At 48.5% G+C, this 24,264-nt stretch overlaps 15 non-coding genes across 15 annotated transcripts; all 15 read right to left on the bottom strand.

Annotated features, from left to right (window-relative positions):
* Window positions 1–340: 340 nt before the first annotated feature.
* Window positions 341–531, bottom strand: LOC142694191 (U2 spliceosomal RNA). Its single transcript, XR_012862455.1, has one exon. It is a non-coding gene; the product is annotated as a U2 spliceosomal RNA (small nuclear RNA).
* A 4,121-nt stretch (window positions 532–4,652) lies between these two features.
* LOC142694190 (U2 spliceosomal RNA) lies at window positions 4,653–4,843 on the bottom strand. Its single transcript, XR_012862454.1, has one exon. It is a non-coding gene; the product is annotated as a U2 spliceosomal RNA (small nuclear RNA).
* Window positions 4,844–6,127: 1,284 nt separating this feature from the next.
* On the bottom strand, window positions 6,128–6,318 carry LOC142694188 (U2 spliceosomal RNA). The gene has a single exon (XR_012862452.1). It is a non-coding gene; the product is annotated as a U2 spliceosomal RNA (small nuclear RNA).
* Window positions 6,319–7,606: 1,288 nt separating this feature from the next.
* LOC142694187 (U2 spliceosomal RNA) lies at window positions 7,607–7,797 on the bottom strand. Its single transcript, XR_012862451.1, has one exon. It is a non-coding gene; the product is annotated as a U2 spliceosomal RNA (small nuclear RNA).
* Window positions 7,798–9,081: 1,284 nt separating this feature from the next.
* On the bottom strand, window positions 9,082–9,272 carry LOC142694186 (U2 spliceosomal RNA). The gene has a single exon (XR_012862450.1). It is a non-coding gene; the product is annotated as a U2 spliceosomal RNA (small nuclear RNA).
* Window positions 9,273–10,560: 1,288 nt separating this feature from the next.
* LOC142694184 (U2 spliceosomal RNA) lies at window positions 10,561–10,751 on the bottom strand. Its single transcript, XR_012862449.1, has one exon. It is a non-coding gene; the product is annotated as a U2 spliceosomal RNA (small nuclear RNA).
* A 1,288-nt stretch (window positions 10,752–12,039) lies between these two features.
* Window positions 12,040–12,230, bottom strand: LOC142694183 (U2 spliceosomal RNA). Its single transcript, XR_012862448.1, has one exon. It is a non-coding gene; the product is annotated as a U2 spliceosomal RNA (small nuclear RNA).
* A 1,284-nt stretch (window positions 12,231–13,514) lies between these two features.
* LOC142694182 (U2 spliceosomal RNA) lies at window positions 13,515–13,705 on the bottom strand. The gene has a single exon (XR_012862447.1). It is a non-coding gene; the product is annotated as a U2 spliceosomal RNA (small nuclear RNA).
* A 1,296-nt stretch (window positions 13,706–15,001) lies between these two features.
* LOC142694181 (U2 spliceosomal RNA) lies at window positions 15,002–15,192 on the bottom strand. The gene has a single exon (XR_012862446.1). It is a non-coding gene; the product is annotated as a U2 spliceosomal RNA (small nuclear RNA).
* Window positions 15,193–16,484: 1,292 nt separating this feature from the next.
* On the bottom strand, window positions 16,485–16,675 carry LOC142694180 (U2 spliceosomal RNA). Its single transcript, XR_012862445.1, has one exon. It is a non-coding gene; the product is annotated as a U2 spliceosomal RNA (small nuclear RNA).
* Window positions 16,676–17,967: 1,292 nt separating this feature from the next.
* Window positions 17,968–18,158, bottom strand: LOC142694179 (U2 spliceosomal RNA). Its single transcript, XR_012862444.1, has one exon. It is a non-coding gene; the product is annotated as a U2 spliceosomal RNA (small nuclear RNA).
* A 1,288-nt stretch (window positions 18,159–19,446) lies between these two features.
* On the bottom strand, window positions 19,447–19,637 carry LOC142694381 (U2 spliceosomal RNA). Its single transcript, XR_012862626.1, has one exon. It is a non-coding gene; the product is annotated as a U2 spliceosomal RNA (small nuclear RNA).
* Window positions 19,638–20,929: 1,292 nt separating this feature from the next.
* Window positions 20,930–21,120, bottom strand: LOC142694178 (U2 spliceosomal RNA). The gene has a single exon (XR_012862443.1). It is a non-coding gene; the product is annotated as a U2 spliceosomal RNA (small nuclear RNA).
* A 1,284-nt stretch (window positions 21,121–22,404) lies between these two features.
* LOC142694176 (U2 spliceosomal RNA) lies at window positions 22,405–22,595 on the bottom strand. The gene has a single exon (XR_012862441.1). It is a non-coding gene; the product is annotated as a U2 spliceosomal RNA (small nuclear RNA).
* A 1,296-nt stretch (window positions 22,596–23,891) lies between these two features.
* Window positions 23,892–24,082, bottom strand: LOC142694175 (U2 spliceosomal RNA). Its single transcript, XR_012862440.1, has one exon. It is a non-coding gene; the product is annotated as a U2 spliceosomal RNA (small nuclear RNA).
* Between the last annotated feature and the right edge of the window lie 182 nt (window positions 24,083–24,264).

The following is a 24,264-nucleotide window of genomic DNA, read 5'->3' as shown; positions in this document are numbered from 1 at the left end:
CAATCAATCAATCAATCAATCAATCAATCAATCAATCAATCAGTGGCTGGCTCAGGTGCAGCTCTTTAACTTACCTAAAAGGGAGGGCGGAGAGAAGACAAGGAAGGTGAATGAGGTGTTCCAATGTGAAATGCCGGAAACACAGAAACACAGACGACACACAACAAGAGGTGGCAATCTATTCATTAATTGCATTTAATCAATGAGCTCATTATCACTCATGCATTGTCCAACAGGTGTTGACATAATGGGATTAAAAGGGGAGATCCCTTCAGAAAGACAGAAACAATAGCAAAGACAAAAAACACTTTTGGAATCTGCTTTTAGTCAACACATAAGGAAAGGGTGCACCGGTCCTGGAAATACTGCAATACCAGGTCAATGCGTGGAGTGGACAGAGCAAGCTCTATTTCCATCTCCCTGTTCTAAAAATCCATTTAATATATGGTCCCCAGATAGGGGACGTATCAGATATTAAACTGATAAGAACAGATACTACACTTGATCTTAGCCAAAAGGCCGAGAAGCGATAACCCGAACGGGCCGCGCGTTGCCCGAGCCTGCCCGATACTGCTGTTCAGCCCTTGCAGCGATTCAGCCTACTTCTAGGCAATTCCATGGGGCCCTGCAGGCTCACACACTCACAGCTACACGGGAGGTGAATAAAGGCCGGAGAGGAAGCCAGACAGGATTTGCTTCTTTTGCTTGCACCACAATGCAGTGCTGAAAGAGGAGGAATCTACATAAAAACGCCTTCCTGGCAACGCCCAAATGCCCTGCTGCCATGCAGATAAACACTGGCAGCGGCAGCAAGTGCATGCCCACAGCCACCCCTTGTTCCTTCACACCTTGTATCAGCTGTAATCCAGTCCAGTCCAGTGCTGCCTGCTGAGCAGCACTGACCAACACTGCCTGGGCCCAGGCTTTTATCTCTGAGGCCCCATTATGATGTCAGAAAGCTGGCTCTGGAATCCTGAGGGCTCCACTATGACACGTGCAAAGTTCCGTCTGAACTTTATATAAGACGGTGAGGCTCAGTCAGTCACTCAGTGTTGCCTGAGAGGGCAACACTGCAACAGCCGGCCGCCAGGCTGTCTTTTTTTTGCACAGCTAGTTGCCTCCAGGAGGCCACAAGAGGGAGACAAGGGACTGCAAAATGGAAAATAGGCATCCACCAACTTTACAGACAACTTCTCCTTGCTCCTACAACCTCCATCCTTGCACAGTTTGTTATTCTTCTAGGTAACATAGTAACAAATCCAAATTGCTGCTCTCTTTGTAGGCAAGCAAGGCTTTGTTGCAACTGCAATTCTTACCAGTGGCGGACACAGACTGCAAAAGGCCCCTGTGCAGATAATGTGCCAGGGCCCCCCCGCCCCCCCCCCAATACCGACAAAGTTACCTAAACATATATATGCATATAAAAATAAACCTTACTAATAAAAATTATGAAGGAAGATTTATATTGTACATTTTATTACCAGTTTAGAACACAAGTAACACATTTTTTTCCGGGTTAAATTCTTATCTAAACTAAGTCCCTAAATGTGGGCAAAGAAAATGAAAAACCTATACTCACCTCCTCCGGCGCCTCCGTTCCCCCTCCGCAGCCCCTATCCCTTTCTGTGTTTACAAAGCTGCTGTGGTGACGCGCGGTCGATGGCACATGACCGCTGCAGCCAATCAATGCCCTCAACAGCGATTTGCTGTGGAACTACTGTCCTCAGCAGCACACCAATGAGGAGTTATTGGCAGCAGCGGTCACGTGCCATCGGCAGCGCGTCACCAGTGCAGCCTTGTACACTTGTAACACAGACCGAGACAGGAGGATGGGGGCTGCGGCGGGTGAACGGAGGCGAGGGAGGAGGTGAGTATAGTTTTTTTATTTTCTTTGCCCACATTTAGAGACTTAGGTTAAATTGAATCATTGAATATAACACAAAGCACTCATGCAACTGAGATGCAATAATTTAGATGATCTTATCATGCTTAGCTTACTGCACTGTTACCTATCAAGCAGGACTGAATCTCAAGATATCTACAGAGGGGGCTGTATGGCGTTATCTACAGGGGGGACTGTATGGCGCTATCAACAGAGGGGGCTGTATGGCGTTATCTACAGGGGGGACTGTATGGCGCTATCTACAGAGGGGTCTGTATGGCGCTATCTACAGGGGGGTCTGTATGGCGCTATCTACAGGGGGGACTGTATGGCGCTATCTACAGGGGGGACTGTATGGCGCTATCTACAGGGGGGACTGTATGGCGCTATCTACAGGGGGGACTGTATGGCGCTATCTACAGGGGGGACTGTATGGCGCTATCTACAGAGGGGGCTGTATGGCGTTATCTACAGGGGGGCTGTATGGCGTTATCTACAGGGGGCTGTATGGTGTTATCTACAGGGGGGACTTTATGGCGTTATCTACAGTGGGGTCTGTATGGCGTTATCTACAGGGGTTCTGTATGGCGTTCCCTACAGGGGGGGTCTGTAGGGAAAGTCATACAGCCCCCCCCTGTAGGGAACGCCATACAGACCCCCCTTTAGGGAACGCCATACAGACCCCCCTGTAGGGAACGCTATACAGCCCCCCCTGTAGGGAACGCTATACAGCCCCCCCTGTAGGGAACGCCTTACAGCCCCCCCCTGTAGGGAACGCTATACAGCCCCCCCCCTGTAGGGAACGCCATACACCCCCAATCACTCAAAAAAATGCGACCTACAGTGTGAAAAGACAAAAGACATGTATCCCCTATCCACAGGATAGGGGATACATGTGTGATCGCTGGCATTGATAGGGAGAGCGGGGGACCGAAAGTCCCCCGAAGTTCTCCATCACTCACCTCTGACTTCCGGTGTCTGCGCAGCTCAAGTGTGACCGGCGCTCCATTCATTTCTACGGAGCTGCCGACACAGACCCCGGAAGTCCGAGGTTTGTGATGGAGAACTTCAGGGGACTTTCGGTCCCCCGTTCTCCCTATCAATGCCAGCGATCACACACGTATCCCCTATCCTGTGGATAGGGGATACATGTCTTATGTTTAATGGCAGAGCGGGGAGATACTCCCTGCTCTGCCGTAGTGTTCCGTGGCATCGCGCTGTAGCAGCCATAGCGGCAGCTAGCGGAGATTCCGGCCAAGGTGGGGGCCCGTGCCGGCAGGTGACGCGGGCCCCCTCATGCCGCGGCCCCGTAGCAGCCGCTACGGCTGCTATAGCAGTAGTTACGCCCCTGTGTTAGGGGGAGTTCACACTGAGGTTTTTTTCGCGAAAAACGTCAGAAAGTGCCTCCCATTGAAATCCATGAAATTTTTCCTGCGAGCAGTAAAAACCGCATGCGGGAAAAAGAAGCGCAATGCCCTTTCTTCGGGCGTTTCTGTCTCTGACTTCCCATTGACAACAATGGCAGGCAGAAAATGCGTTTTTTGCTGCGTTTCCCTGCCCACGGCCCGATGGCCGAAAAACGCCACAAAAAAACGCAATGAAAAACGCGGGAAGTGTTCTACCGGCAGGTCAAAATATGCCTCAAAATTCCGGAAGGAATTATGAGGCAGATTTTTCTACATAAAAACTTCTCCCTTCTGACATGAACTTTTTAACTTCATCTACCTGTCCTCTGCAGTCTGCACGTCCTCCACTCGTCCTGTGTCTGTCCTCCGCTCATCCTATGAGTTCTCCGGCAGTCCTGACTGTACTGTCCAGCCGCCCGAAGTCTTACGTCGCACCGCCCCCTGTCCTCTCCCCTGCCTGAGCGCTCCTCCTACCACCAGCATCGCCGTCCTGTCCTATTCATCTGTGCCAGATTGGCAGTGCAGTGTAGCGGCTATCACCGGGCCCGGGCACCCGCCCCCTCCCTCCCGATTGGTAGTGCAGTGTGGCGGCTATCACCGGGCCCCCGCCCCCTCCCTCCCCTCATGCCTAGTGTTGTGATGCTACTAGGCATGAGGGGGCCCGTGCCGCCAGGCCTGGTACATAAAATGTAATGTGCCTGTCAGGGCGACACGGGCCCCCCCATGCCGCGGGCCCCGTAGCAGCTGCTACGGCTGCTACTGTGGTAGTTACGCCACTGAACGGGCCCCCTTCCCACGCGGGGCCCTTGTGCAGCTGCACCGGCTGCACATGCGGTATGTCCGCCCCTGATTCTTACTTCTTCTTGAAATGTAGGGACGACAGTACATTCCATCACATCCATCTAGTGTACACAGGTAGGTCCATTGTGGCGGGCAGGCGAGCGGGCGGGCTGCTTTATTGGCTGTTTGCTGTTCCCCTACTCCACTCCACTATTTGACTGTTGTGCTGCATCAATCAATCAATCAATCAATCAATCAATCAATCAATCAATCAATCAATCAATCAGTGGCTGGCTCAGGTGCAGCTCTTTAACTTACCTAAAAGGGAGGGCGGAGAGAAGACAAGGAAGGTGAATGAGGTGTTCCAATGTGAAATGCCGGAAACACAGAAACACAGACGACACACAACAAGAGGTGGCAATCTATTCATTAATTGCATTTAATCAATGAGCTCATTATCACTCATGCATTGTCCAACAGGTGTTGAAATAATGGGATAAAAAGGGGAGATCCCTTCAGAAAGACAGAAACAATAGCAAAGACAAAAAACACTTTTGGAATCTGCTTTTAGTCAACACATAAGGAAAGGGTGCACCGGTCCTGGAAATACTGCAATACCAGGTCAATGCGTGGAGTGGACAGAGCAAGCTCTATTTCCATCTCCCTGTTCTAAAAATCCATTTAATATATGGTCCCCAGATAGGGGACGTATCAGATATTAAACTGATAAGAACAGATACTACACTTGATCTTAGCCAAAAGGCCGAGAAGCGATAACCCGAACGGGCCGCGCGTTGCCCGAGCCTGCCCGATACTGCTGTTCAGCCCTTGCAGCGATTCAGCCTACTTCTAGGCAATTCCATGGGGCCCTGCAGGCTCACACACTCACAGCTACACGGGAGGTGAATAAAGGCCGGAGAGGAAGCCAGACAGGATTTGCTTCTTTTGCTTGCACCACAATGCAGTGCTGAAAGAGGAGGAATCTACATAAAAACGCCTTCCTGGCAACGCCCAAATGCCCTGCTGCCATGCAGATAAACACTGGCAGCGGCAGCAAGTGCATGCCCACAGCCACCCCTTGTTCCTTCACACCTTGTATCAGCTGTAATCCAGTCCAGTCCAGTGCTGCCTGCTGAGCAGCACTGACCAACACTGCCTGGGCCCAGGCTTTTATCTCTGAGGCCCCATTATGATGTCAGAAAGCTGGCTCTGGAATCCTGAGGGCTCCACTATGACACGTGCAAAGTTCCGTCTGAACTTTATATAAGACGGTGAGGCTCAGTCAGTCACTCAGTGTTGCCTGAGAGGGCAACACTGCAACAGCCGGCCGCCAGGCTGTCTTTTTTTTGCACAGCTAGTTGCCTCCAGGAGGCCACAAGAGGGAGACAAGGGACTGCAAAATGGAAAATAGGCATCCACCAACTTTACAGACAACTTCTCCTTGCTCCTACAACCTCCATCCTTGCACAGTTTGTTATTCTTCTAGGTAACATAGTAACAAATCCAAATTGCTGCTCTCTTTGTAGGCAAGCAAGGCTTTGTTGCAACTGCAATTCTTACTTCTTCTTGAAATGTAGGGACGACAGTACATTCCATCACATCCATCTAGTGTACACAGGTAGGTCCATTGTGGCGGGCAGGCGAGCGGGCGGGCTGCTTTATTGGCTGTTTGCTGTTCCCCTACTCCACTCCACTATTTGACTGTTGTGCTGCATCAATCAATCAATCAATCAATCAATCAATCAATCAATCAATCAATCAATGGCTGGCTCAGGTGCAGCTCTTTAACTTACCTAAAAGGGAGGGCGGAGAGAAGACAAGGAAGGTGAATGAGGTGTTCCAATGTGAAATGCCGGAAACACAGAAACACAGACGACACACAACAAGAGGTGGCAATCTATTCATTAATTGCATTTAATCAATGAGCTCATTATCACTCATGCATTGTCCAACAGGTGTTGAAATAATGGGATTAAAAGGGGAGATCCCTTCAGAAAGACAGAAACAATAGCAAAGACAAAAAACACTTTTGGAATCTGCTTTTAGTCAACACATAAGGAAAGGGTGCACCGGTCCTGGAAATACTGCAATACCAGGTCAATGCGTGGAGTGGACAGAGCAAGCTCTATTTCCATCTCCCTGTTCTAAAAATCCATTTAATATATGGTCCCCAGATAGGGGACGTATCAGATATTAAACTGATAAGAACAGATACTACACTTGATCTTAGCCAAAAGGCCGAGAAGCGATAACCCGAACGGGCCGCGCGTTGCCCGAGCCTGCCCGATACTGCTGTTCAGCCCTTGCAGCGATTCAGCCTACTTCTAGGCAATTCCATGGGGCCCTGCAGGCTCACACACTCACAGCTACACGGGAGGTGAATAAAGGCCGGAGAGGAAGCCAGACAGGAAGGATTTGCTTCTTTTGCTTGCACCACAATGCAGTGCTGAAAGAGGAGGAATCTACATAAAAACGCCTTCCTGGCAACGCCCAAATGCCCTGCTGCCATGCAGATAAACACTGGCAGCGGCAGCAAGTGCATGCCCACAGCCACCCCTTGTTCCTTCACACCTTGTATCAGCTGTAATCCAGTCCAGTCCAGTGCTGCCTGCTGAGCAGCACTGACCAACACTGCCTGGGCCCAGGCTTTTATCTCTGAGGCCCCATTATGATGTCAGAAAGCTGGCTCTGGAATCCTGAGGGCTCCACTATGACACGTGCAAAGTTCCGTCTGAACTTTATATAAGACGGTGAGGCTCAGTCAGTCACTCAGTGTTGCCTGAGAGGGCAACACTGCAACAGCCGGCCGCCAGGCTGTCTTTTTTTTGCACAGCTAGTTGCCTCCAGGAGGCCACAAGAGGGAGACAAGGGACTGCAAAATGGAAAATAGGCATCCACCAACTTTACAGACAACTTCTCCTTGCTCCTACAACCTCCATCCTTGCACAGTTTGTTATTCTTCTAGGTAACATAGTAACAAATCCAAATTGCTGCTCTCTTTGTAGGCAAGCAAGGCTTTGTTGCAACTGCAATTCTTACTTCTTCTTGAAATGTAGGGACGACAGTACATTCCATCACATCCATCTAGTGTACACAGGTAGGTCCATTGTGGCGGGCAGGCGAGCGGGCGGGCTGCTTTATTGGCTGTTTGCTGTTCCCCTACTCCACTCCACTATTTGACTGTTGTGCTGCATCAATCAATCAATCAATCAATCAATCAATCAATCAATCAATCAATCAGTGGCTGGCTCAGGTGCAGCTCTTTAACTTACCTAAAAGGGAGGGCGGAGAGAAGACAAGGAAGGTGAATGAGGTGTTCCAATGTGAAATGCCGGAAACACAGAAACACAGACGACACACAACAAGAGGTGGCAATCTATTCATTAATTGCATTTAATCAATGAGCTCATTATCACTCATGCATTGTCCAACAGGTGTTGAAATAATGGGATTAAAAGGGGAGATCCCTTCAGAAAGACAGAAACAATAGCAAAGACAAAAAACACTTTTGGAATCTGCTTTTAGTCAACACATAAGGAAAGGGTGCACCGGTCCTGGAAATACTGCAATACCAGGTCAATGCGTGGAGTGGACAGAGCAAGCTCTATTTCCATCTCCCTGTTCTAAAAATCCATTTAATATATGGTCCCCAGATAGGGGACGTATCAGATATTAAACTGATAAGAACAGATACTACACTTGATCTTAGCCAAAAGGCCGAGAAGCGATAACCCGAACGGGCCGCGCGTTGCCCGAGCCTGCCCGATACTGCTGTTCAGCCCTTGCAGCGATTCAGCCTACTTCTAGGCAATTCCATGGGGCCCTGCAGGCTCACACACTCACAGCTACACGGGAGGTGAATAAAGGCCGGAGAGGAAGCCAGACAGGATTTGCTTCTTTTGCTTGCACCACAATGCAGTGCTGAAAGAGGAGGAATCTACATAAAAACGCCTTCCTGGCAACGCCCAAATGCCCTGCTGCCATGCAGATAAACACTGGCAGCGGCAGCAAGTGCATGCCCACAGCCACCCCTTGTTCCTTCACACCTTGTATCAGCTGTAATCCAGTCCAGTCCAGTGCTGCCTGCTGAGCAGCACTGACCAACACTGCCTGGGCCCAGGCTTTTATCTCTGAGGCCCCATTATGATGTCAGAAAGCTGGCTCTGGAATCCTGAGGGCTCCACTATGACACGTGCAAAGTTCCGTCTGAACTTTATATAAGACGGTGAGGCTCAGTCAGTCACTCAGTGTTGCCTGAGAGGGCAACACTGCAACAGCCGGCCGCCAGGCTGTCTTTTTTTTGCACAGCTAGTTGCCTCCAGGAGGCCACAAGAGGGAGACAAGGGACTGCAAAATGGAAAATAGGCATCCACCAACTTTACAGACAACTTCTCCTTGCTCCTACAACCTCCATCCTTGCACAGTTTGTTATTCTTCTAGGTAACATAGTAACAAATCCAAATTGCTGCTCTCTTTGTAGGCAAGCAAGGCTTTGTTGCAACTGCAATTCTTACTTCTTCTTGAAATGTAGGGACGACAGTACATTCCATCACATCCATCTAGTGTACACAGGTAGGTCCATTGTGGCGGGCAGGCGAGCGGGCGGGCTGCTTTATTGGCTGTTTGCTGTTCCCCTACTCCACTCCACTATTTGACTGTTGTGCTGCATCAATCAATCAATCAATCAATCAATCAATCAATCAATCAATCAATCAGTGGCTGGCTCAGGTGCAGCTCTTTAACTTACCTAAAAGGGAGGGCGGAGAGAAGACAAGGAAGGTGAATGAGGTGTTCCAATGTGAAATGCCGGAAACACAGAAACACAGACGACACACAACAAGAGGTGGCAATCTATTCATTAATTGCATTTAATCAATGAGCTCATTATCACTCATGCATTGTCCAACAGGTGTTGAAATAATGGGATAAAAAGGGGAGATCCCTTCAGAAAGACAGAAACAATAGCAAAGACAAAAAACACTTTTGGAATCTGCTTTTAGTCAACACATAAGGAAAGGGTGCACCGGTCCTGGAAATACTGCAATACCAGGTCAATGCGTGGAGTGGACAGAGCAAGCTCTATTTCCATCTCCCTGTTCTAAAAATCCATTTAATATATGGTCCCCAGATAGGGGACGTATCAGATATTAAACTGATAAGAACAGATACTACACTTGATCTTAGCCAAAAGGCCGAGAAGCGATAACCCGAACGGGCCGCGCGTTGCCCGAGCCTGCCCGATACTGCTGTTCAGCCCTTGCAGCGATTCAGCCTACTTCTAGGCAATTCCATGGGGCCCTGCAGGCTCACACACTCACAGCTACACGGGAGGTGAATAAAGGCCGGAGAGGAAGCCAGACAGGATTTGCTTCTTTTGCTTGCACCACAATGCAGTGCTGAAAGAGGAGGAATCTACATAAAAACGCCTTCCTGGCAACGCCCAAATGCCCTGCTGCCATGCAGATAAACACTGGCAGCGGCAGCAAGTGCATGCCCACAGCCACCCCTTGTTCCTTCACACCTTGTATCAGCTGTAATCCAGTCCAGTCCAGTGCTGCCTGCTGAGCAGCACTGACCAACACTGCCTGGGCCCAGGCTTTTATCTCTGAGGCCCCATTATGATGTCAGAAAGCTGGCTCTGGAATCCTGAGGGCTCCACTATGACACGTGCAAAGTTCCGTCTGAACTTTATATAAGACGGTGAGGCTCAGTCAGTCACTCAGTGTTGCCTGAGAGGGCAACACTGCAACAGCCGGCCGCCAGGCTGTCTTTTTTTTGCACAGCTAGTTGCCTCCAGGAGGCCACAAGAGGGAGACAAGGGACTGCAAAATGGAAAATAGGCATCCACCAACTTTACAGACAACTTCTCCTTGCTCCTACAACCTCCATCCTTGCACAGTTTGTTATTCTTCTAGGTAACATAGTAACAAATCCAAATTGCTGCTCTCTTTGTAGGCAAGCAAGGCTTTGTTGCAACTGCAATTCTTACTTCTTCTTGAAATGTAGGGACGACAGTACATTCCATCACATCCATCTAGTGTACACAGGTAGGTCCATTGTGGCGGGCAGGCGAGCGGGCGGGCTGCTTTATTGGCTGTTTGCTGTTCCCCTACTCCACTCCACTATTTGACTGTTGTGCTGCATCAATCAATCAATCAATCAATCAATCAATCAATCAATCAATCAATCAATCAGTGGCTGGCTCAGGTGCAGCTCTTTAACTTACCTAAAAGGGAGGGCGGAGAGAAGACAAGGAAGGTGAATGAGGTGTTCCAATGTGAAATGCCGGAAACACAGAAACACAGACGACACACAACAAGAGGTGGCAATCTATTCATTAATTGCATTTAATCAATGAGCTCATTATCACTCATGCATTGTCCAACAGGTGTTGAAATAATGGGATTAAAAGGGGAGATCCCTTCAGAAAGACAGAAACAATAGCAAAGACAAAAAACACTTTTGGAATCTGCTTTTAGTCAACACATAAGGAAAGGGTGCACCGGTCCTGGAAATACTGCAATACCAGGTCAATGCGTGGAGTGGACAGAGCAAGCTCTATTTCCATCTCCCTGTTCTAAAAATCCATTTAATATATGGTCCCCAGATAGGGGACGTATCAGATATTAAACTGATAAGAACAGATACTACACTTGATCTTAGCCAAAAGGCCGAGAAGCGATAACCCGAACGGGCCGCGCGTTGCCCGAGCCTGCCCGATACTGCTGTTCAGCCCTTGCAGCGATTCAGCCTACTTCTAGGCAATTCCATGGGGCCCTGCAGGCTCACACACTCACAGCTACACGGGAGGTGAATAAAGGCCGGAGAGGAAGCCAGACAGGATTTGCTTCTTTTGCTTGCACCACAATGCAGTGCTGAAAGAGGAGGAATCTACATAAAAACGCCTTCCTGGCAACGCCCAAATGCCCTGCTGCCATGCAGATAAACACTGGCAGCGGCAGCAAGTGCATGCCCACAGCCACCCCTTGTTCCTTCACACCTTGTATCAGCTGTAATCCAGTCCAGTCCAGTGCTGCCTGCTGAGCAGCACTGACCAACACTGCCTGGGCCCAGGCTTTTATCTCTGAGGCCCCATTATGATGTCAGAAAGCTGGCTCTGGAATCCTGAGGGCTCCACTATGACACGTGCAAAGTTCCGTCTGAACTTTATATAAGACGGTGAGGCTCAGTCAGTCACTCAGTGTTGCCTGAGAGGGCAACACTGCAACAGCCGGCCGCCAGGCTGTCTTTTTTTTGCACAGCTAGTTGCCTCCAGGAGGCCACAAGAGGGAGACAAGGGACTGCAAAATGGAAAATAGGCATCCACCAACTTTACAGACAACTTCTCCTTGCTCCTACAACCTCCATCCTTGCACAGTTTGTTATTCTTCTAGGTAACATAGTAACAAATCCAAATTGCTGCTCTCTTTGTAGGCAAGCAAGGCTTTGTTGCAACTGCAATTCTTACTTCTTCTTGAAATGTAGGGACGACAGTACATTCCATCACATCCATCTAGTGTACACAGGTAGGTCCATTGTGGCGGGCAGGCGAGCGGGCGGGCTGCTTTATTGGCTGTTTGCTGTTCCCCTACTCCACTCCACTATTTGACTGTTGTGCTGCATCAATCAATCAATCAATCAATCAATCAATCAATCAATCAATCAATCAATCAGTGGCTGGCTCAGGTGCAGCTCTTTAACTTACCTAAAAGGGAGGGCGGAGAGAAGACAAGGAAGGTGAATGAGGTGTTCCAATGTGAAATGCCGGAAACACAGAAACACAGACGACACACAACAAGAGGTGGCAATCTATTCATTAATTGCATTTAATCAATGAGCTCATTATCACTCATGCATTGTCCAACAGGTGTTGAAATAATGGGATTAAAAGGGGAGATCCCTTCAGAAAGACAGAAACAATAGCAAAGACAAAAAACACTTTTGGAATCTGCTTTTAGTCAACACATAAGGAAAGGGTGCACCGGTCCTGGAAATACTGCAATACCAGGTCAATGCGTGGAGTGGACAGAGCAAGCTCTATTTCCATCTCCCTGTTCTAAAAATCCATTTAATATATGGTCCCCAGATAGGGGACGTATCAGATATTAAACTGATAAGAACAGATACTACACTTGATCTTAGCCAAAAGGCCGAGAAGCGATAACCCGAACGGGCCGCGCGTTGCCCGAGCCTGCCCGATACTGCTGTTCAGCCCTTGCAGCGATTCAGCCTACTTCTAGGCAATTCCATGGGGCCCTGCAGGCTCACACACTCACAGCTACACGGGAGGTGAATAAAGGCCGGAGAGGAAGCCAGACAGGATTTGCTTCTTTTGCTTGCACCACAATGCAGTGCTGAAAGAGGAGGAATCTACATAAAAACGCCTTCCTGGCAACGCCCAAATGCCCTGCTGCCATGCAGATAAACACTGGCAGCGGCAGCAAGTGCATGCCCACAGCCACCCCTTGTTCCTTCACACCTTGTATCAGCTGTAATCCAGTCCAGTCCAGTGCTGCCTGCTGAGCAGCACTGACCAACACTGCCTGGGCCCAGGCTTTTATCTCTGAGGCCCCATTATGATGTCAGAAAGCTGGCTCTGGAATCCTGAGGGCTCCACTATGACACGTGCAAAGTTCCGTCTGAACTTTATATAAGACGGTGAGGCTCAGTCAGTCACTCAGTGTTGCCTGAGAGGGCAACACTGCAACAGCCGGCCGCCAGGCTGTCTTTTTTTTGCACAGCTAGTTGCCTCCAGGAGGCCACAAGAGGGAGACAAGGGACTGCAAAATGGAAAATAGGCATCCACCAACTTTACAGACAACTTCTCCTTGCTCCTACAACCTCCATCCTTGCACAGTTTGTTATTCTTCTAGGTAACATAGTAACAAATCCAAATTGCTGCTCTCTTTGTAGGCAAGCAAGGCTTTGTTGCAACTGCAATTCTTACTTCTTCTTGAAATGTAGGGACGACAGTACATTCCATCACATCCATCTAGTGTACACAGGTAGGTCCATTGTGGCGGGCAGGCGAGCGGGCGGGCTGCTTTATTGGCTGTTTGCTGTTCCCCTACTCCACTCCACTATTTGACTGTTGTGCTGCATCAATCAATCAATCAATCAATCAATCAATCAATCAATCAATCAATCAGTGGCTGGCTCAGGTGCAGCTCTTTAACTTACCTAAAAGGGAGGGCGGAGAGAAGACAAGGAAGGTGAATGAGGTGTTCCAATGTGAAATGCCGGAAACACAGAAACACAGACGACACACAACAAGAGGTGGCAATCTATTCATTAATTGCATTTAATCAATGAGCTCATTATCACTCATGCATTGTCCAACAGGTGTTGAAATAATGGGATTAAAAGGGGAGATCCCTTCAGAAAGACAGAAACAATAGCAAAGACAAAAAACACTTTTGGAATCTGCTTTTAGTCAACACATAAGGAAAGGGTGCACCGGTCCTGGAAATACTGCAATACCAGGTCAATGCGTGGAGTGGACAGAGCAAGCTCTATTTCCATCTCCCTGTTCTAAAAATCCATTTAATATATGGTCCCCAGATAGGGGACGTATCAGATATTAAACTGATAAGAACAGATACTACACTTGATCTTAGCCAAAAGGCCGAGAAGCGATAACCCGAACGGGCCGCGCGTTGCCCGAGCCTGCCCGATACTGCTGTTCAGCCCTTGCAGCGATTCAGCCTACTTCTAGGCAATTCCATGGGGCCCTGCAGGCTCACACACTCACAGCTACACGGGAGGTGAATAAAGGCCGGAGAGGAAGCCAGACAGGATTTGCTTCTTTTGCTTGCACCACAATGCAGTGCTGAAAGAGGAGGAATCTACATAAAAACGCCTTCCTGGCAACGCCCAAATGCCCTGCTGCCATGCAGATAAACACTGGCAGCGGCAGCAAGTGCATGCCCACAGCCACCCCTTGTTCCTTCACACCTTGTATCAGCTGTAATCCAGTCCAGTCCAGTGCTGCCTGCTGAGCAGCACTGACCAACACTGCCTGGGCCCAGGCTTTTATCTCTGAGGCCCCATTATGATGTCAGAAAGCTGGCTCTGGAATCCTGAGGGCTCCACTATGACACGTGCAAAGTTCCGTCTGAACTTTATATAAGACGGTGAGGCTCAGTCAGTCACTCAGTGTTGCCTGAGAGGGCAACACTGCAACAGCCGGCCGCCAGGCTGTCTTTTTTTTGCACAGCTAGTTGCCTCCAGGAGGCCACAAGAGGGAGACAAGGGACTGCAAAATGGAAAATAGGCATCCACCAACTTTACAGACAACTTCTCCTTGCTCCTACAACCTCCATCCTTGCACAGTTTGTTATTCTTCTAGGTAACATAGTAACAAATCCAAATTGCTGCTCTCTTTGTAGGCAAGCAAGGCTTTGTTGCAACTGCAATTCTTACTTCTTCTTGAAATGTAGGGACGACAGTACATTCCATCACATCCATCTAGTGTACACAGGTAGGTCCATTGTGGCGGGCAGGCGAGCGGGCGGGCTGCTTTATTGGCTGTTTGCTGTTCCCCTACTCCACTCCACTATTTGACTGTTGTGCTGCATCAATCAATCAATCAATCAATCAATCAATCAATCAATCAATCAATCAATCAATCAATCAGTGGCTGGCTCAGGTGCAGCTCTTTAACTTACCTAAAAGGGAGGGCGGAGAGAAGACAAGGAAGGTGAATGAGGTGTTCCAATGTGAAATGCCGGAAACACAGAAACACAGACGACACACAACAAGAGGTGGCAATCTATTCATTAATTGCATTTAATCAATGAGCTCATTATCACTCATGCATTGTCCAACAGTTGTTGAAATAATGGGATTAAAAGGGGAGATCCCTTCAGAAAGACAGAAACAATAGCAAAGACAAAAAACACTTTTGGAATCTGCTTTTAGTCAACACATAAGGAAAGGGTGCACCGGTCCTGGAAATACTGCAATACCAGGTCAATGCGTGGAGTGGACAGAGCAAGCTCTATTTCCATCTCCCTGTTCTAAAAATCCATTTAATATATGGTCCCCAGATAGGGGACGTATCAGATATTAAACTGATAAGAACAGATACTACACTTGATCTTAGCCAAAAGGCCGAGAAGCGATAACCCGAACGGGCCGCGCGTTGCCCGAGCCTGCCCGATACTGCTGTTCAGCCCTTGCAGCGATTCAGCCTACTTCTAGGCAATTCCATGGGGCCCTGCAGGCTCACACACTCACAGCTACACGGGAGGTGAATAAAGGCCGGAGAGGAAGCCAGACAGGATTTGCTTCTTTTGCTTGCACCACAATGCAGTGCTGAAAGAGGAGGAATCTACATAAAAACGCCTTCCTGGCAACGCCCAAATGCCCTGCTGCCATGCAGATAAACACTGGCAGCGGCAGCAAGTGCATGCCCACAGCCACCCCTTGTTCCTTCACACCTTGTATCAGCTGTAATCCAGTCCAGTCCAGTGCTGCCTGCTGAGCAGCACTGACCAACACTGCCTGGGCCCAGGCTTTTATCTCTGAGGCCCCATTATGATGTCAGAAAGCTGGCTCTGGAATCCTGAGGGCTCCACTATGACACGTGCAAAGTTCCGTCTGAACTTTATATAAGACGGTGAGGCTCAGTCAGTCACTCAGTGTTGCCTGAGAGGGCAACACTGCAACAGCCGGCCGCCAGGCTGTCTTTTTTTTGCACAGCTAGTTGCCTCCAGGAGGCCACAAGAGGGAGACAAGGGACTGCAAAATGGAAAATAGGCATCCACCAACTTTACAGACAACTTCTCCTTGCTCCTACAACCTCCATCCTTGCACAGTTTGTTATTCTTCTAGGTAACATAGTAACAAATCCAAATTGCTGCTCTCTTTGTAGGCAAGCAAGGCTTTGTTGCAACTGCAATTCTTACTTCTTCTTGAAATGTAGGGACGACAGTACATTCCATCACATCCATCTAGTGTACACAGGTAGGTCCATTGTGGCGGGCAGGCGAGCGGGCGGGCTGCTTTATTGGCTGTTTGCTGTTCCCCTACTCCACTCCACTATTTGACTGTTGTGCTGCATCAATCAATCAATCAATCAATCAATCAATCAATCAATCAATCAATCAATCAATCAGTGGCTGGCTCAGGTGCAGCTCTTTAACTTACCTAAAAGGGAGGGCGGAGAGAAGACAAGGAAGGTGAATGAGGTGTTCCAATGTGAAATGCCGGAAACACAGAAACACAGACGACACACAACAAGAGGTGGCAATCTATTCATTAATTGCATTTAATCAATGAGCTCATTATCACTCATGCATTGTCCAACAGGTGTTGAAATAATGGGATTAAAAGGGGAGATCCCTTCAGAAAGACAGAAACAATAGCAAAGACAAAAAACACTTTTGGAATCTGCTTTTAGTCAACACATAAGGAAAGGGTGCACCGGTCCTGGAAATACTGCAATACCAGGTCAATGCGTGGAGTGGACAGAGCAAGCTCTATTTCCATCTCCCTGTTCTAAAAATCCATTTAATATATGGTCCCCAGATAGGGGACGTATCAGATATTAAACTGATAAGAACAGATACTACACTTGATCTTAGCCAAAAGGCCGAGAAGCGATAACCCGAACGGGCCGCGCGTTGCCCGAGCCTGCCCGATACTGCTGTTCAGCCCTTGCAGCGATTCAGCCTACTTCTAGGCAATTCCATGGGGCCCTGCAGGCTCACACACTCACAGCTACACGGGAGGTGAATAAAGGCCGGAGAGGAAGCCAGACAGGATTTGCTTCTTTTGCTTGCACCACAATGCAGTGCTGAAAGAGGAGGAATCTACATAAAAACGCCTTCCTGGCAACGCCCAAATGCCCTGCTGCCATGCAGATAAACACTGGCAGCGGCAGCAAGTGCATGCCCACAGCCACCCCTTGTTCCTTCACACCTTGTATCAGCTGTAATCCAGTCCAGTCCAGTGCTGCCTGCTGAGCAGCACTGACCAACACTGCCTGGGCCCAGGCTTTTATCTCTGAGGCCCCATTATGATGTCAGAAAGCTGGCTCTGGAATCCTGAGGGCTCCACTATGACACGTGCAAAGTTCCGTCTGAACTTTATATAAGACGGTGAGGCTCAGTCAGTCACTCAGTGTTGCCTGAGAGGGCAACACTGCAACAGCCGGCCGCCAGGCTGTCTTTTTTTTGCACAGCTAGTTGCCTCCAGGAGGCCACAAGAGGGAGACAAGGGACTGCAAAATGGAAAATAGGCATCCACCAACTTTACAGACAACTTCTCCTTGCTCCTACAACCTCCATCCTTGCACAGTTTGTTATTCTTCTAGGTAACATAGTAACAAATCCAAATTGCTGCTCTCTTTGTAGGCAAGCAAGGCTTTGTTGCAACTGCAATTCTTACTTCTTCTTGAAATGTAGGGACGACAGTACATTCCATCACATCCATCTAGTGTACACAGGTAGGTCCATTGTGGCGGGCAGGCGAGCGGGCGGGCTGCTTTATTGGCTGTTTGCTGTTCCCCTACTCCACTCCACTATTTGACTGTTGTGCTGCATCAATCAATCAATCAATCAATCAATCAATCAATCAATCAATCAATCAATCAATCAGTGGCTGGCTCAGGTGCAGCTCTTTAACTTACCTAAAAGGGAGGGCGGAGAGAAGACAAGGAAGGTGAATGAGGTGTTCCAATGTGAAATGCCGGAAACACAGAAACACAGACGACACACAACAAGAGGTGGCAATCTATTCATTAATTGCATTTAATCAATGAGCTCATTATCACTCATGCATTGTCCAACAGGTGTTGAAATAATGGGATTAAAAGGGGAGATCCCTTCAGAAAGACAGAAACAATAGCAAAGACAAAAAACACTTTTGGAATCTGCTTTTAGTCAACACATAAGGAAAGGGTGCACCGGTCCTGGAAATACTGCAATACCAGGTCAATGCGTGGAGTGGACAGAGCAAGCTCTATTTCCATCTCCCTGTTCTAAAAATCCATTTAATATATGGTCCCCAGATAGGGGACGTATCAGATATTAAACTGATAAGAACAGATACTACACTTGATCTTAGCCAAAAGGCCGAGAAGCGATAACCCGAACGGGCCGCGCGTTGCCCGAGCCTGCCCGATACTGCTGTTCAGCCCTTGCAGCGATTCAGCCTACTTCTAGGCAATTCCATGGGGCCCTGCAGGCTCACACACTCACAGCTACACGGGAGGTGAATAAAGGCCGGAGAGGAAGCCAGACAGGATTTGCTTCTTTTGCTTGCACCACAATGCAGTGCTGAAAGAGGAGGAATCTACATAAAAACGCCTTCCTGGCAACGCCCAAATGCCCTGCTGCCATGCAGATAAACACTGGCAGCGGCAGCAAGTGCATGCCCACAGCCACCCCTTGTTCCTTCACACCTTGTATCAGCTGTAATCCAGTCCAGTCCAGTGCTGCCTGCTGAGCAGCACTGACCAACACTGCCTGGGCCCAGGCTTTTATCTCTGAGGCCCCATTATGATGTCAGAAAGCTGGCTCTGGAATCCTGAGGGCTCCACTATGACACGTGCAAAGTTCCGTCTGAACTTTATATAAGACGGTGAGGCTCAGTCAGTCACTCAGTGTTGCCTGAGAGGGCAACACTGCAACAGCCGGCCGCCAGGCTGTCTTTTTTTTGCACAGCTAGTTGCCTCCAGGAGGCCACAAGAGGGAGACAAGGGACTGCAAAATGGAAAATAGGCATCCACCAACTTTACAGACAACTTCTCCTTGCTCCTACAACCTCTATCCTTGCACAGTTTGTTATTCTTCTAGGTAACATAGTAACAAATCCAAATTGCTGCTCTCTTTGTAGGCAAGCAAGGCTTTGTTGCAACTGCAATTCTTACTTCTTCTTGAAATGTAGGGACGACAGTACATTCCATCACATCCATCTAGTGTACACAGGTAGGTCCATTGTGGCGGGCAGGCGAGCGGGCGGGCTGCTTTATTGGCTGTTTGCTGTTCCCCTACTCCACTCCACTATTTGACTGTTGTGCTGCATCAATCAATCAATCAATCAATCAATCAATCAATCAATCAATCAATCAATCAGTGGCTGGCTCAGGTGCAGCTCTTTAACTTACCTAAAAGGGAGGGCGGAGAGAAGACAAGGAAGGTGAATGAGGTGTTCCAATGTGAAATGCCGGAAACACAGAAACACAGACGACACACAACAAGAGGTGGCAATCTATTCATTAATTGCATTTAATCAATGAGCTCATTATCACTCATGCATTGTCCAACAGGTGTTGAAATAATGGGATTAAAAGGGGAGATCCCTTCAGAAAGACAGAAACAATAGCAAAGACAAAAAACACTTTTGGAATCTGCTTTTAGTCAACACATAAGGAAAGGGTGCACCGGTCCTGGAAATACTGCAATACCAGGTCAATGCGTGGAGTGGACAGAGCAAGCTCTACTTCCATCTCCCTGTTCTAAAAATCCATTTAATATATGGTCCCCAGATAGGGGACGTATCAGATATTAAACTGATAAGAACAGATACTACACTTGATCTTAGCCAAAAGGCCGAGAAGCGATAACCCGAACGGGCCGCGCGTTGCCCGAGCCTGCCCGATACTGCTGTTCAGCCCTTGCAGCGATTCAGCCTACTTCTAGGCAATTCCATGGGGCCCTGCAGGCTCACACACTCACAGCTACACGGGAGGTGAATAAAGGCCGGAGAGGAAGCCAGACAGGATTTGCTTCTTTTGCTTGCACCACAATGCAGTGCTGAAAGAGGAGGAATCTACATAAAAACGCCTTCCTGGCAACGCCCAAATGCCCTGCTGCCATGCAGATAAACACTGGCAGCGGCAGCAAGTGCATGCCCACAGCCACCCCTTGTTCCTTCTCACCTTGTATCAGCTGTAATCCAGTCCAGTCCAGTGCTGCCTGCTGAGCAGCACTGACCAACACTGCCTGGGCCCAGGCTTTTATCTCTGAGGCCCCATTATGATGTCAGAAATCTGGCTCTGGAATCCTGAGGGCTCCACTATGACACGTGCAAAGTTCCGTCTGAACTTTATATAAGACGGTGAGGCTCAGTCAGTCACTCAGTGTTGCCTGAGAGGGCAACACTGCAACAGCCGGCCGCCAGGCTGTCTTTTTTTTGCACAGCTAGTTGCCTCCAGGAGGCCACAAGAGGGAGACAAGGGACTGCAAAATGGAAAATAGGCATCCACCAACTTTACAGACAACTTCTCCTTGCTCCTACAACCTCCATCCTTGCACAGTTTGTTATTCTTCTAGGTAACATAGTAACAAATCCAAATTGCTGCTCTCTTTGTAGGCAAGCAAGGCTTTGTTGCAACTGCAATTCTTACTTCTTCTTGAAATGTAGGGACGACAGTACATTCCATCACATCCATCTAGTGTACACAGGTAGGTCCATTGTGGCGGGCAGGCGAGCGGGCGGGCTGCTTTATTGGCTGTTTGCTGTTCCCCTACTCCACTCCACTATTTGACTGTTGTGCTGCATCAATCAATCAATCAATCAATCAATCAATCAATCAATCAATCAATCAATCAATCAGTGGCTGGCTCAGGTGCAGCTCTTTAACTTACCTAAAAGGGAGGGCGGAGAGAAGACAAGGAAGGTGAATGAGGTGTTCCAATGTGAAATGCCGGAAACACAGAAACACAGACGACACACAACAAGAGGTGGCAATCTATTCATTAATTGCATTTAATCAATGAGCTCATTATCACTCATGCATTGTCCAACAGGTGTTGAAATAATGGGATTAAAAGGGGAGATCCCTTCAGAAAGACAGAAACAATAGCAAAGACAAAAAACACTTTTGGAATCTGCTTTTAGTCAACACATAAGGAAAGGGTGCACCGGTCCTGGAAATACTGCAATACCAGGTCAATGCGTGGAGTGGACAGAGCAAGCTCTATTTCCATCTCCCTGTTCTAAAAATCCATTTAATATATGGTCCCCAGATAGGGGACGTATCAGATATTAAACTGATAAGAACAGATACTACACTTGATCTTAGCCAAAAGGCCGAGAAGCGATAACCCGAACGGGCCGCGCGTTGCCCGAGCCTGCCCGATACTGCTGTTCAGCCCTTGCAGCGATTCAGCCTACTTCTAGGCAATTCCATGGGGCCCTGCAGGCTCACACACTCACAGCTACACGGGAGGTGAATAAAGGCCGGAGAGGAAGCCAGACAGGATTTGCTTCTTTTGCTTGCACCACAATGCAGTGCTGAAAGAGGAGGAATCTACATAAAAACGCCTTCCTGGCAACGCCCAAATGCCCTGCTGCCATGCAGATAAACACTGGCAGCGGCAGCAAGTGCATGCCCACAGCCACCCCTTGTTCCTTCACACCTTGTATCAGCTGTAATCCAGTCCAGTCCAGTGCTGCCTGCTGAGCAGCACTGACCAACACTGCCTGGGCCCAGGCTTTTATCTCTGAGGCCCCATTATGATGTCAGAAAGCTGGCTCTGGAATCCTGAGGGCTCCACTATGACACGTGCAAAGTTCCGTCTGAACTTTATATAAGACGGTGAGGCTCAGTCAGTCACTCAGTGTTGCCTGAGAGGGCAACACTGCAACAGCCGGCCGCCAGGCTGTCTTTTTTTTGCACAGCTAGTTGCCTCCAGGAGGCCACAAGAGGGAGACAAGGGACTGCAAAATGGAAAATAGGCATCCACCAACTTTACAGACAACTTCTCCTTGCTCCTACAACCTCCATCCTTGCACAGTTTGTTATTCTTCTAGGTAACATAGTAACAAATCCAAATTGCTGCTCTCTTTGTAGGCAAGCAAGGCTTTGTTGCAACTGCAATTCTTACTTCTTCTTGAAATGTAGGGACGACAGTACATTCCATCACATCCATCTAGTGTACACAGGTAGGTCCATTGTGGCGGGCAGGCGAGCGGGCGGGCTGCTTTATTGGCTGTTTGCTGTTCCCCTACTCCACTCCACTATTTGACTGTTGTGCTGCATCAATCAATCAATCAATCAATCAATCAATCAATCAATCAATCAATCAGTGGCTGGCTCAGGTGCAGCTCTTTAACTTACCTAAAAGGGAGGGCGGAGAGAAGACAAGGAAGGTGAATGAGGTGTTCCAATGTGAAATGCCGGAAACACAGAAACACAGACGACACACAACAAGAGGTGGCAATCTATTCATTAATTGCATTTAATCAATGAGCTCATTATCACTCATGCATTGTCCAACAGGTGTTGAAATAATGGGATTAAAAGGGGAGATCCCTTCAGAAAGACAGAAACAATAGCAAAGACAAAAAACACTTTTGGAATCTGCTTTTAGTCAACACATAAGGAAAGGGTGCACCGGTCCTGGAAATACTGCAATACCAGGTCAATGCGTGGAGTGGACAGAGCAAGCTCTATTTCCATCTCCCTGTTCTAAAAATCCATTTAATATATGGTCCCCAGATAGGGGACGTATCAGATATTAAACTGATAAGAACAGATACTACACTTGATCTTAGCCAAAAGGCCGAGAAGCGATAACCCGAACGGGCCGCGCGTTGCCCGAGCCTGCCCGATACTGCTGTTCAGCCCTTGCAGTGATTCAGCCTACTTCTAGGCAATTCCATGGGGCCCTGCAGGCTCACACACTCACAGCTACACGGGAGGTGAATAAAGGCCGGAGAGGAAGCCAGACAGGATTTGCTTCTTTTGCTTGCACCACAATGCAGTGCTGAAAGAGGAGGAATCTACATAAAAACGCCTTCCTGGCAACGCCCAAATGCCCTGCTGCCATGCAGATAAACACTGGCAGCGGCAGCAAGTGCATGCCCACAGCCACCCCTTGTTCCTTCACACCTTGTATCAGCTGTAATCCAGTCCAGTCCAGTGCTGCCTGCTGAGCAGCACTGACCAACACTGCCTGGGCCCAGGCTTTTATCTCTGAGGCCCCATTATGATGTCAGAAAGCTGGCTCTGGAATCCTGAGGGCTCCACTATGACACGTGCAAAGTTCCGTCTGAACTTTATATAAGACGGTGAGGCTCAGTCAGTCACTCAGTGTTGCCTGAGAGGGCAACACTGCAACAGCCGGCCGCCAGGCTGTCTTTTTTTTGCACAGCTAGTTGCCTCCAGGAGGCCACAAGAGGGAGACAAGGGACTGCAAAATGGAAAATAGGCATCCACCAACTTTACAGACAACTTCTCCTTGCTCCTACAACCTCCATCCTTGCACAGTTTGTTATTCTTCTAGGTAACATAGTAACAAATCCAAATTGCTGCTCTCTTTGTAGGCAAGCAAGGCTTTGTTGCAACTGCAATTCTTACTTCTTCTTGAAATGTAGGGACGACAGTACATTCCATCACATCCATCTAGTGTACACAGGTAGGTCCATTGTGGCGGGCAGGCGAGCGGGCGGGCTGCTTTATTGGCTGTTTGCTGTTCCCCTACTCCACTCCACTATTTGACTGTTGTGCTGCATCAATCAATCAATCAATCAATCAATCAATCAATCAATCAATCAATCAATCAATCAATCAGTGGCTGGCTCAGGTGCAGCTCTTTAACTTACCTAAAAGGGAGGGCGGAGAGAAGACAAGGAAGGTGAATGAGGTGTTCCAATGTGAAATGCCGGAAACACAGAAACACAGACGACACACAACAAGAGGTGGCAATCTATTCATTAATTGCATTTAATCAATGAGCTCATTATCACTCATGCATTGTCCAACAGGTGTTGAAATAATGGGATTAAAAGGGGAGATCCCTTCAGAAAGACAGAAACAATAGCAAAGACAAAAAACACTTTTGGAATCTGCTTTTAGTCAACACATAAGGAAAGGGTGCACCGGTCCTGGAAATACTGCAATACCAGGTCAATGCGTGGAGTGGACAGAGCAAGCTCTATTTCCATCTCCCTGTTCTAAAAATCCATTTAATATATGGTCCCCAGATAGGGGACGTATCAGATATTAAACTGATAAGAACAGATACTACACTTGATCTTAGCCAAAAGGCCGAGAAGCGATAACCCGAACGGGCCGCGCGTTGCCCGAGCCTGCCCGATACTGCTGTTCAGCCCTTGCAGCGATTCAGCCTACTTCTAGGCAATTCCATGGGGCCCTGCAGGCTCACACACTCACAGCTACACGGGAGGTGAATAAAGGCCGGAGAGGAAGCCAGACAGGATTTGCTTCTTTTGCTTGCACCA

Source organism: Rhinoderma darwinii (assembly GCF_050947455.1).
Source record: "Rhinoderma darwinii isolate aRhiDar2 chromosome 5 unlocalized genomic scaffold, aRhiDar2.hap1 SUPER_5_unloc_45, whole genome shotgun sequence".
In the NCBI taxonomy this organism is placed as follows: Eukaryota; Metazoa; Chordata; class Amphibia; order Anura; family Rhinodermatidae; genus Rhinoderma; species Rhinoderma darwinii.
This window is presented reverse-complemented; position numbering and strand designations above follow the sequence as displayed.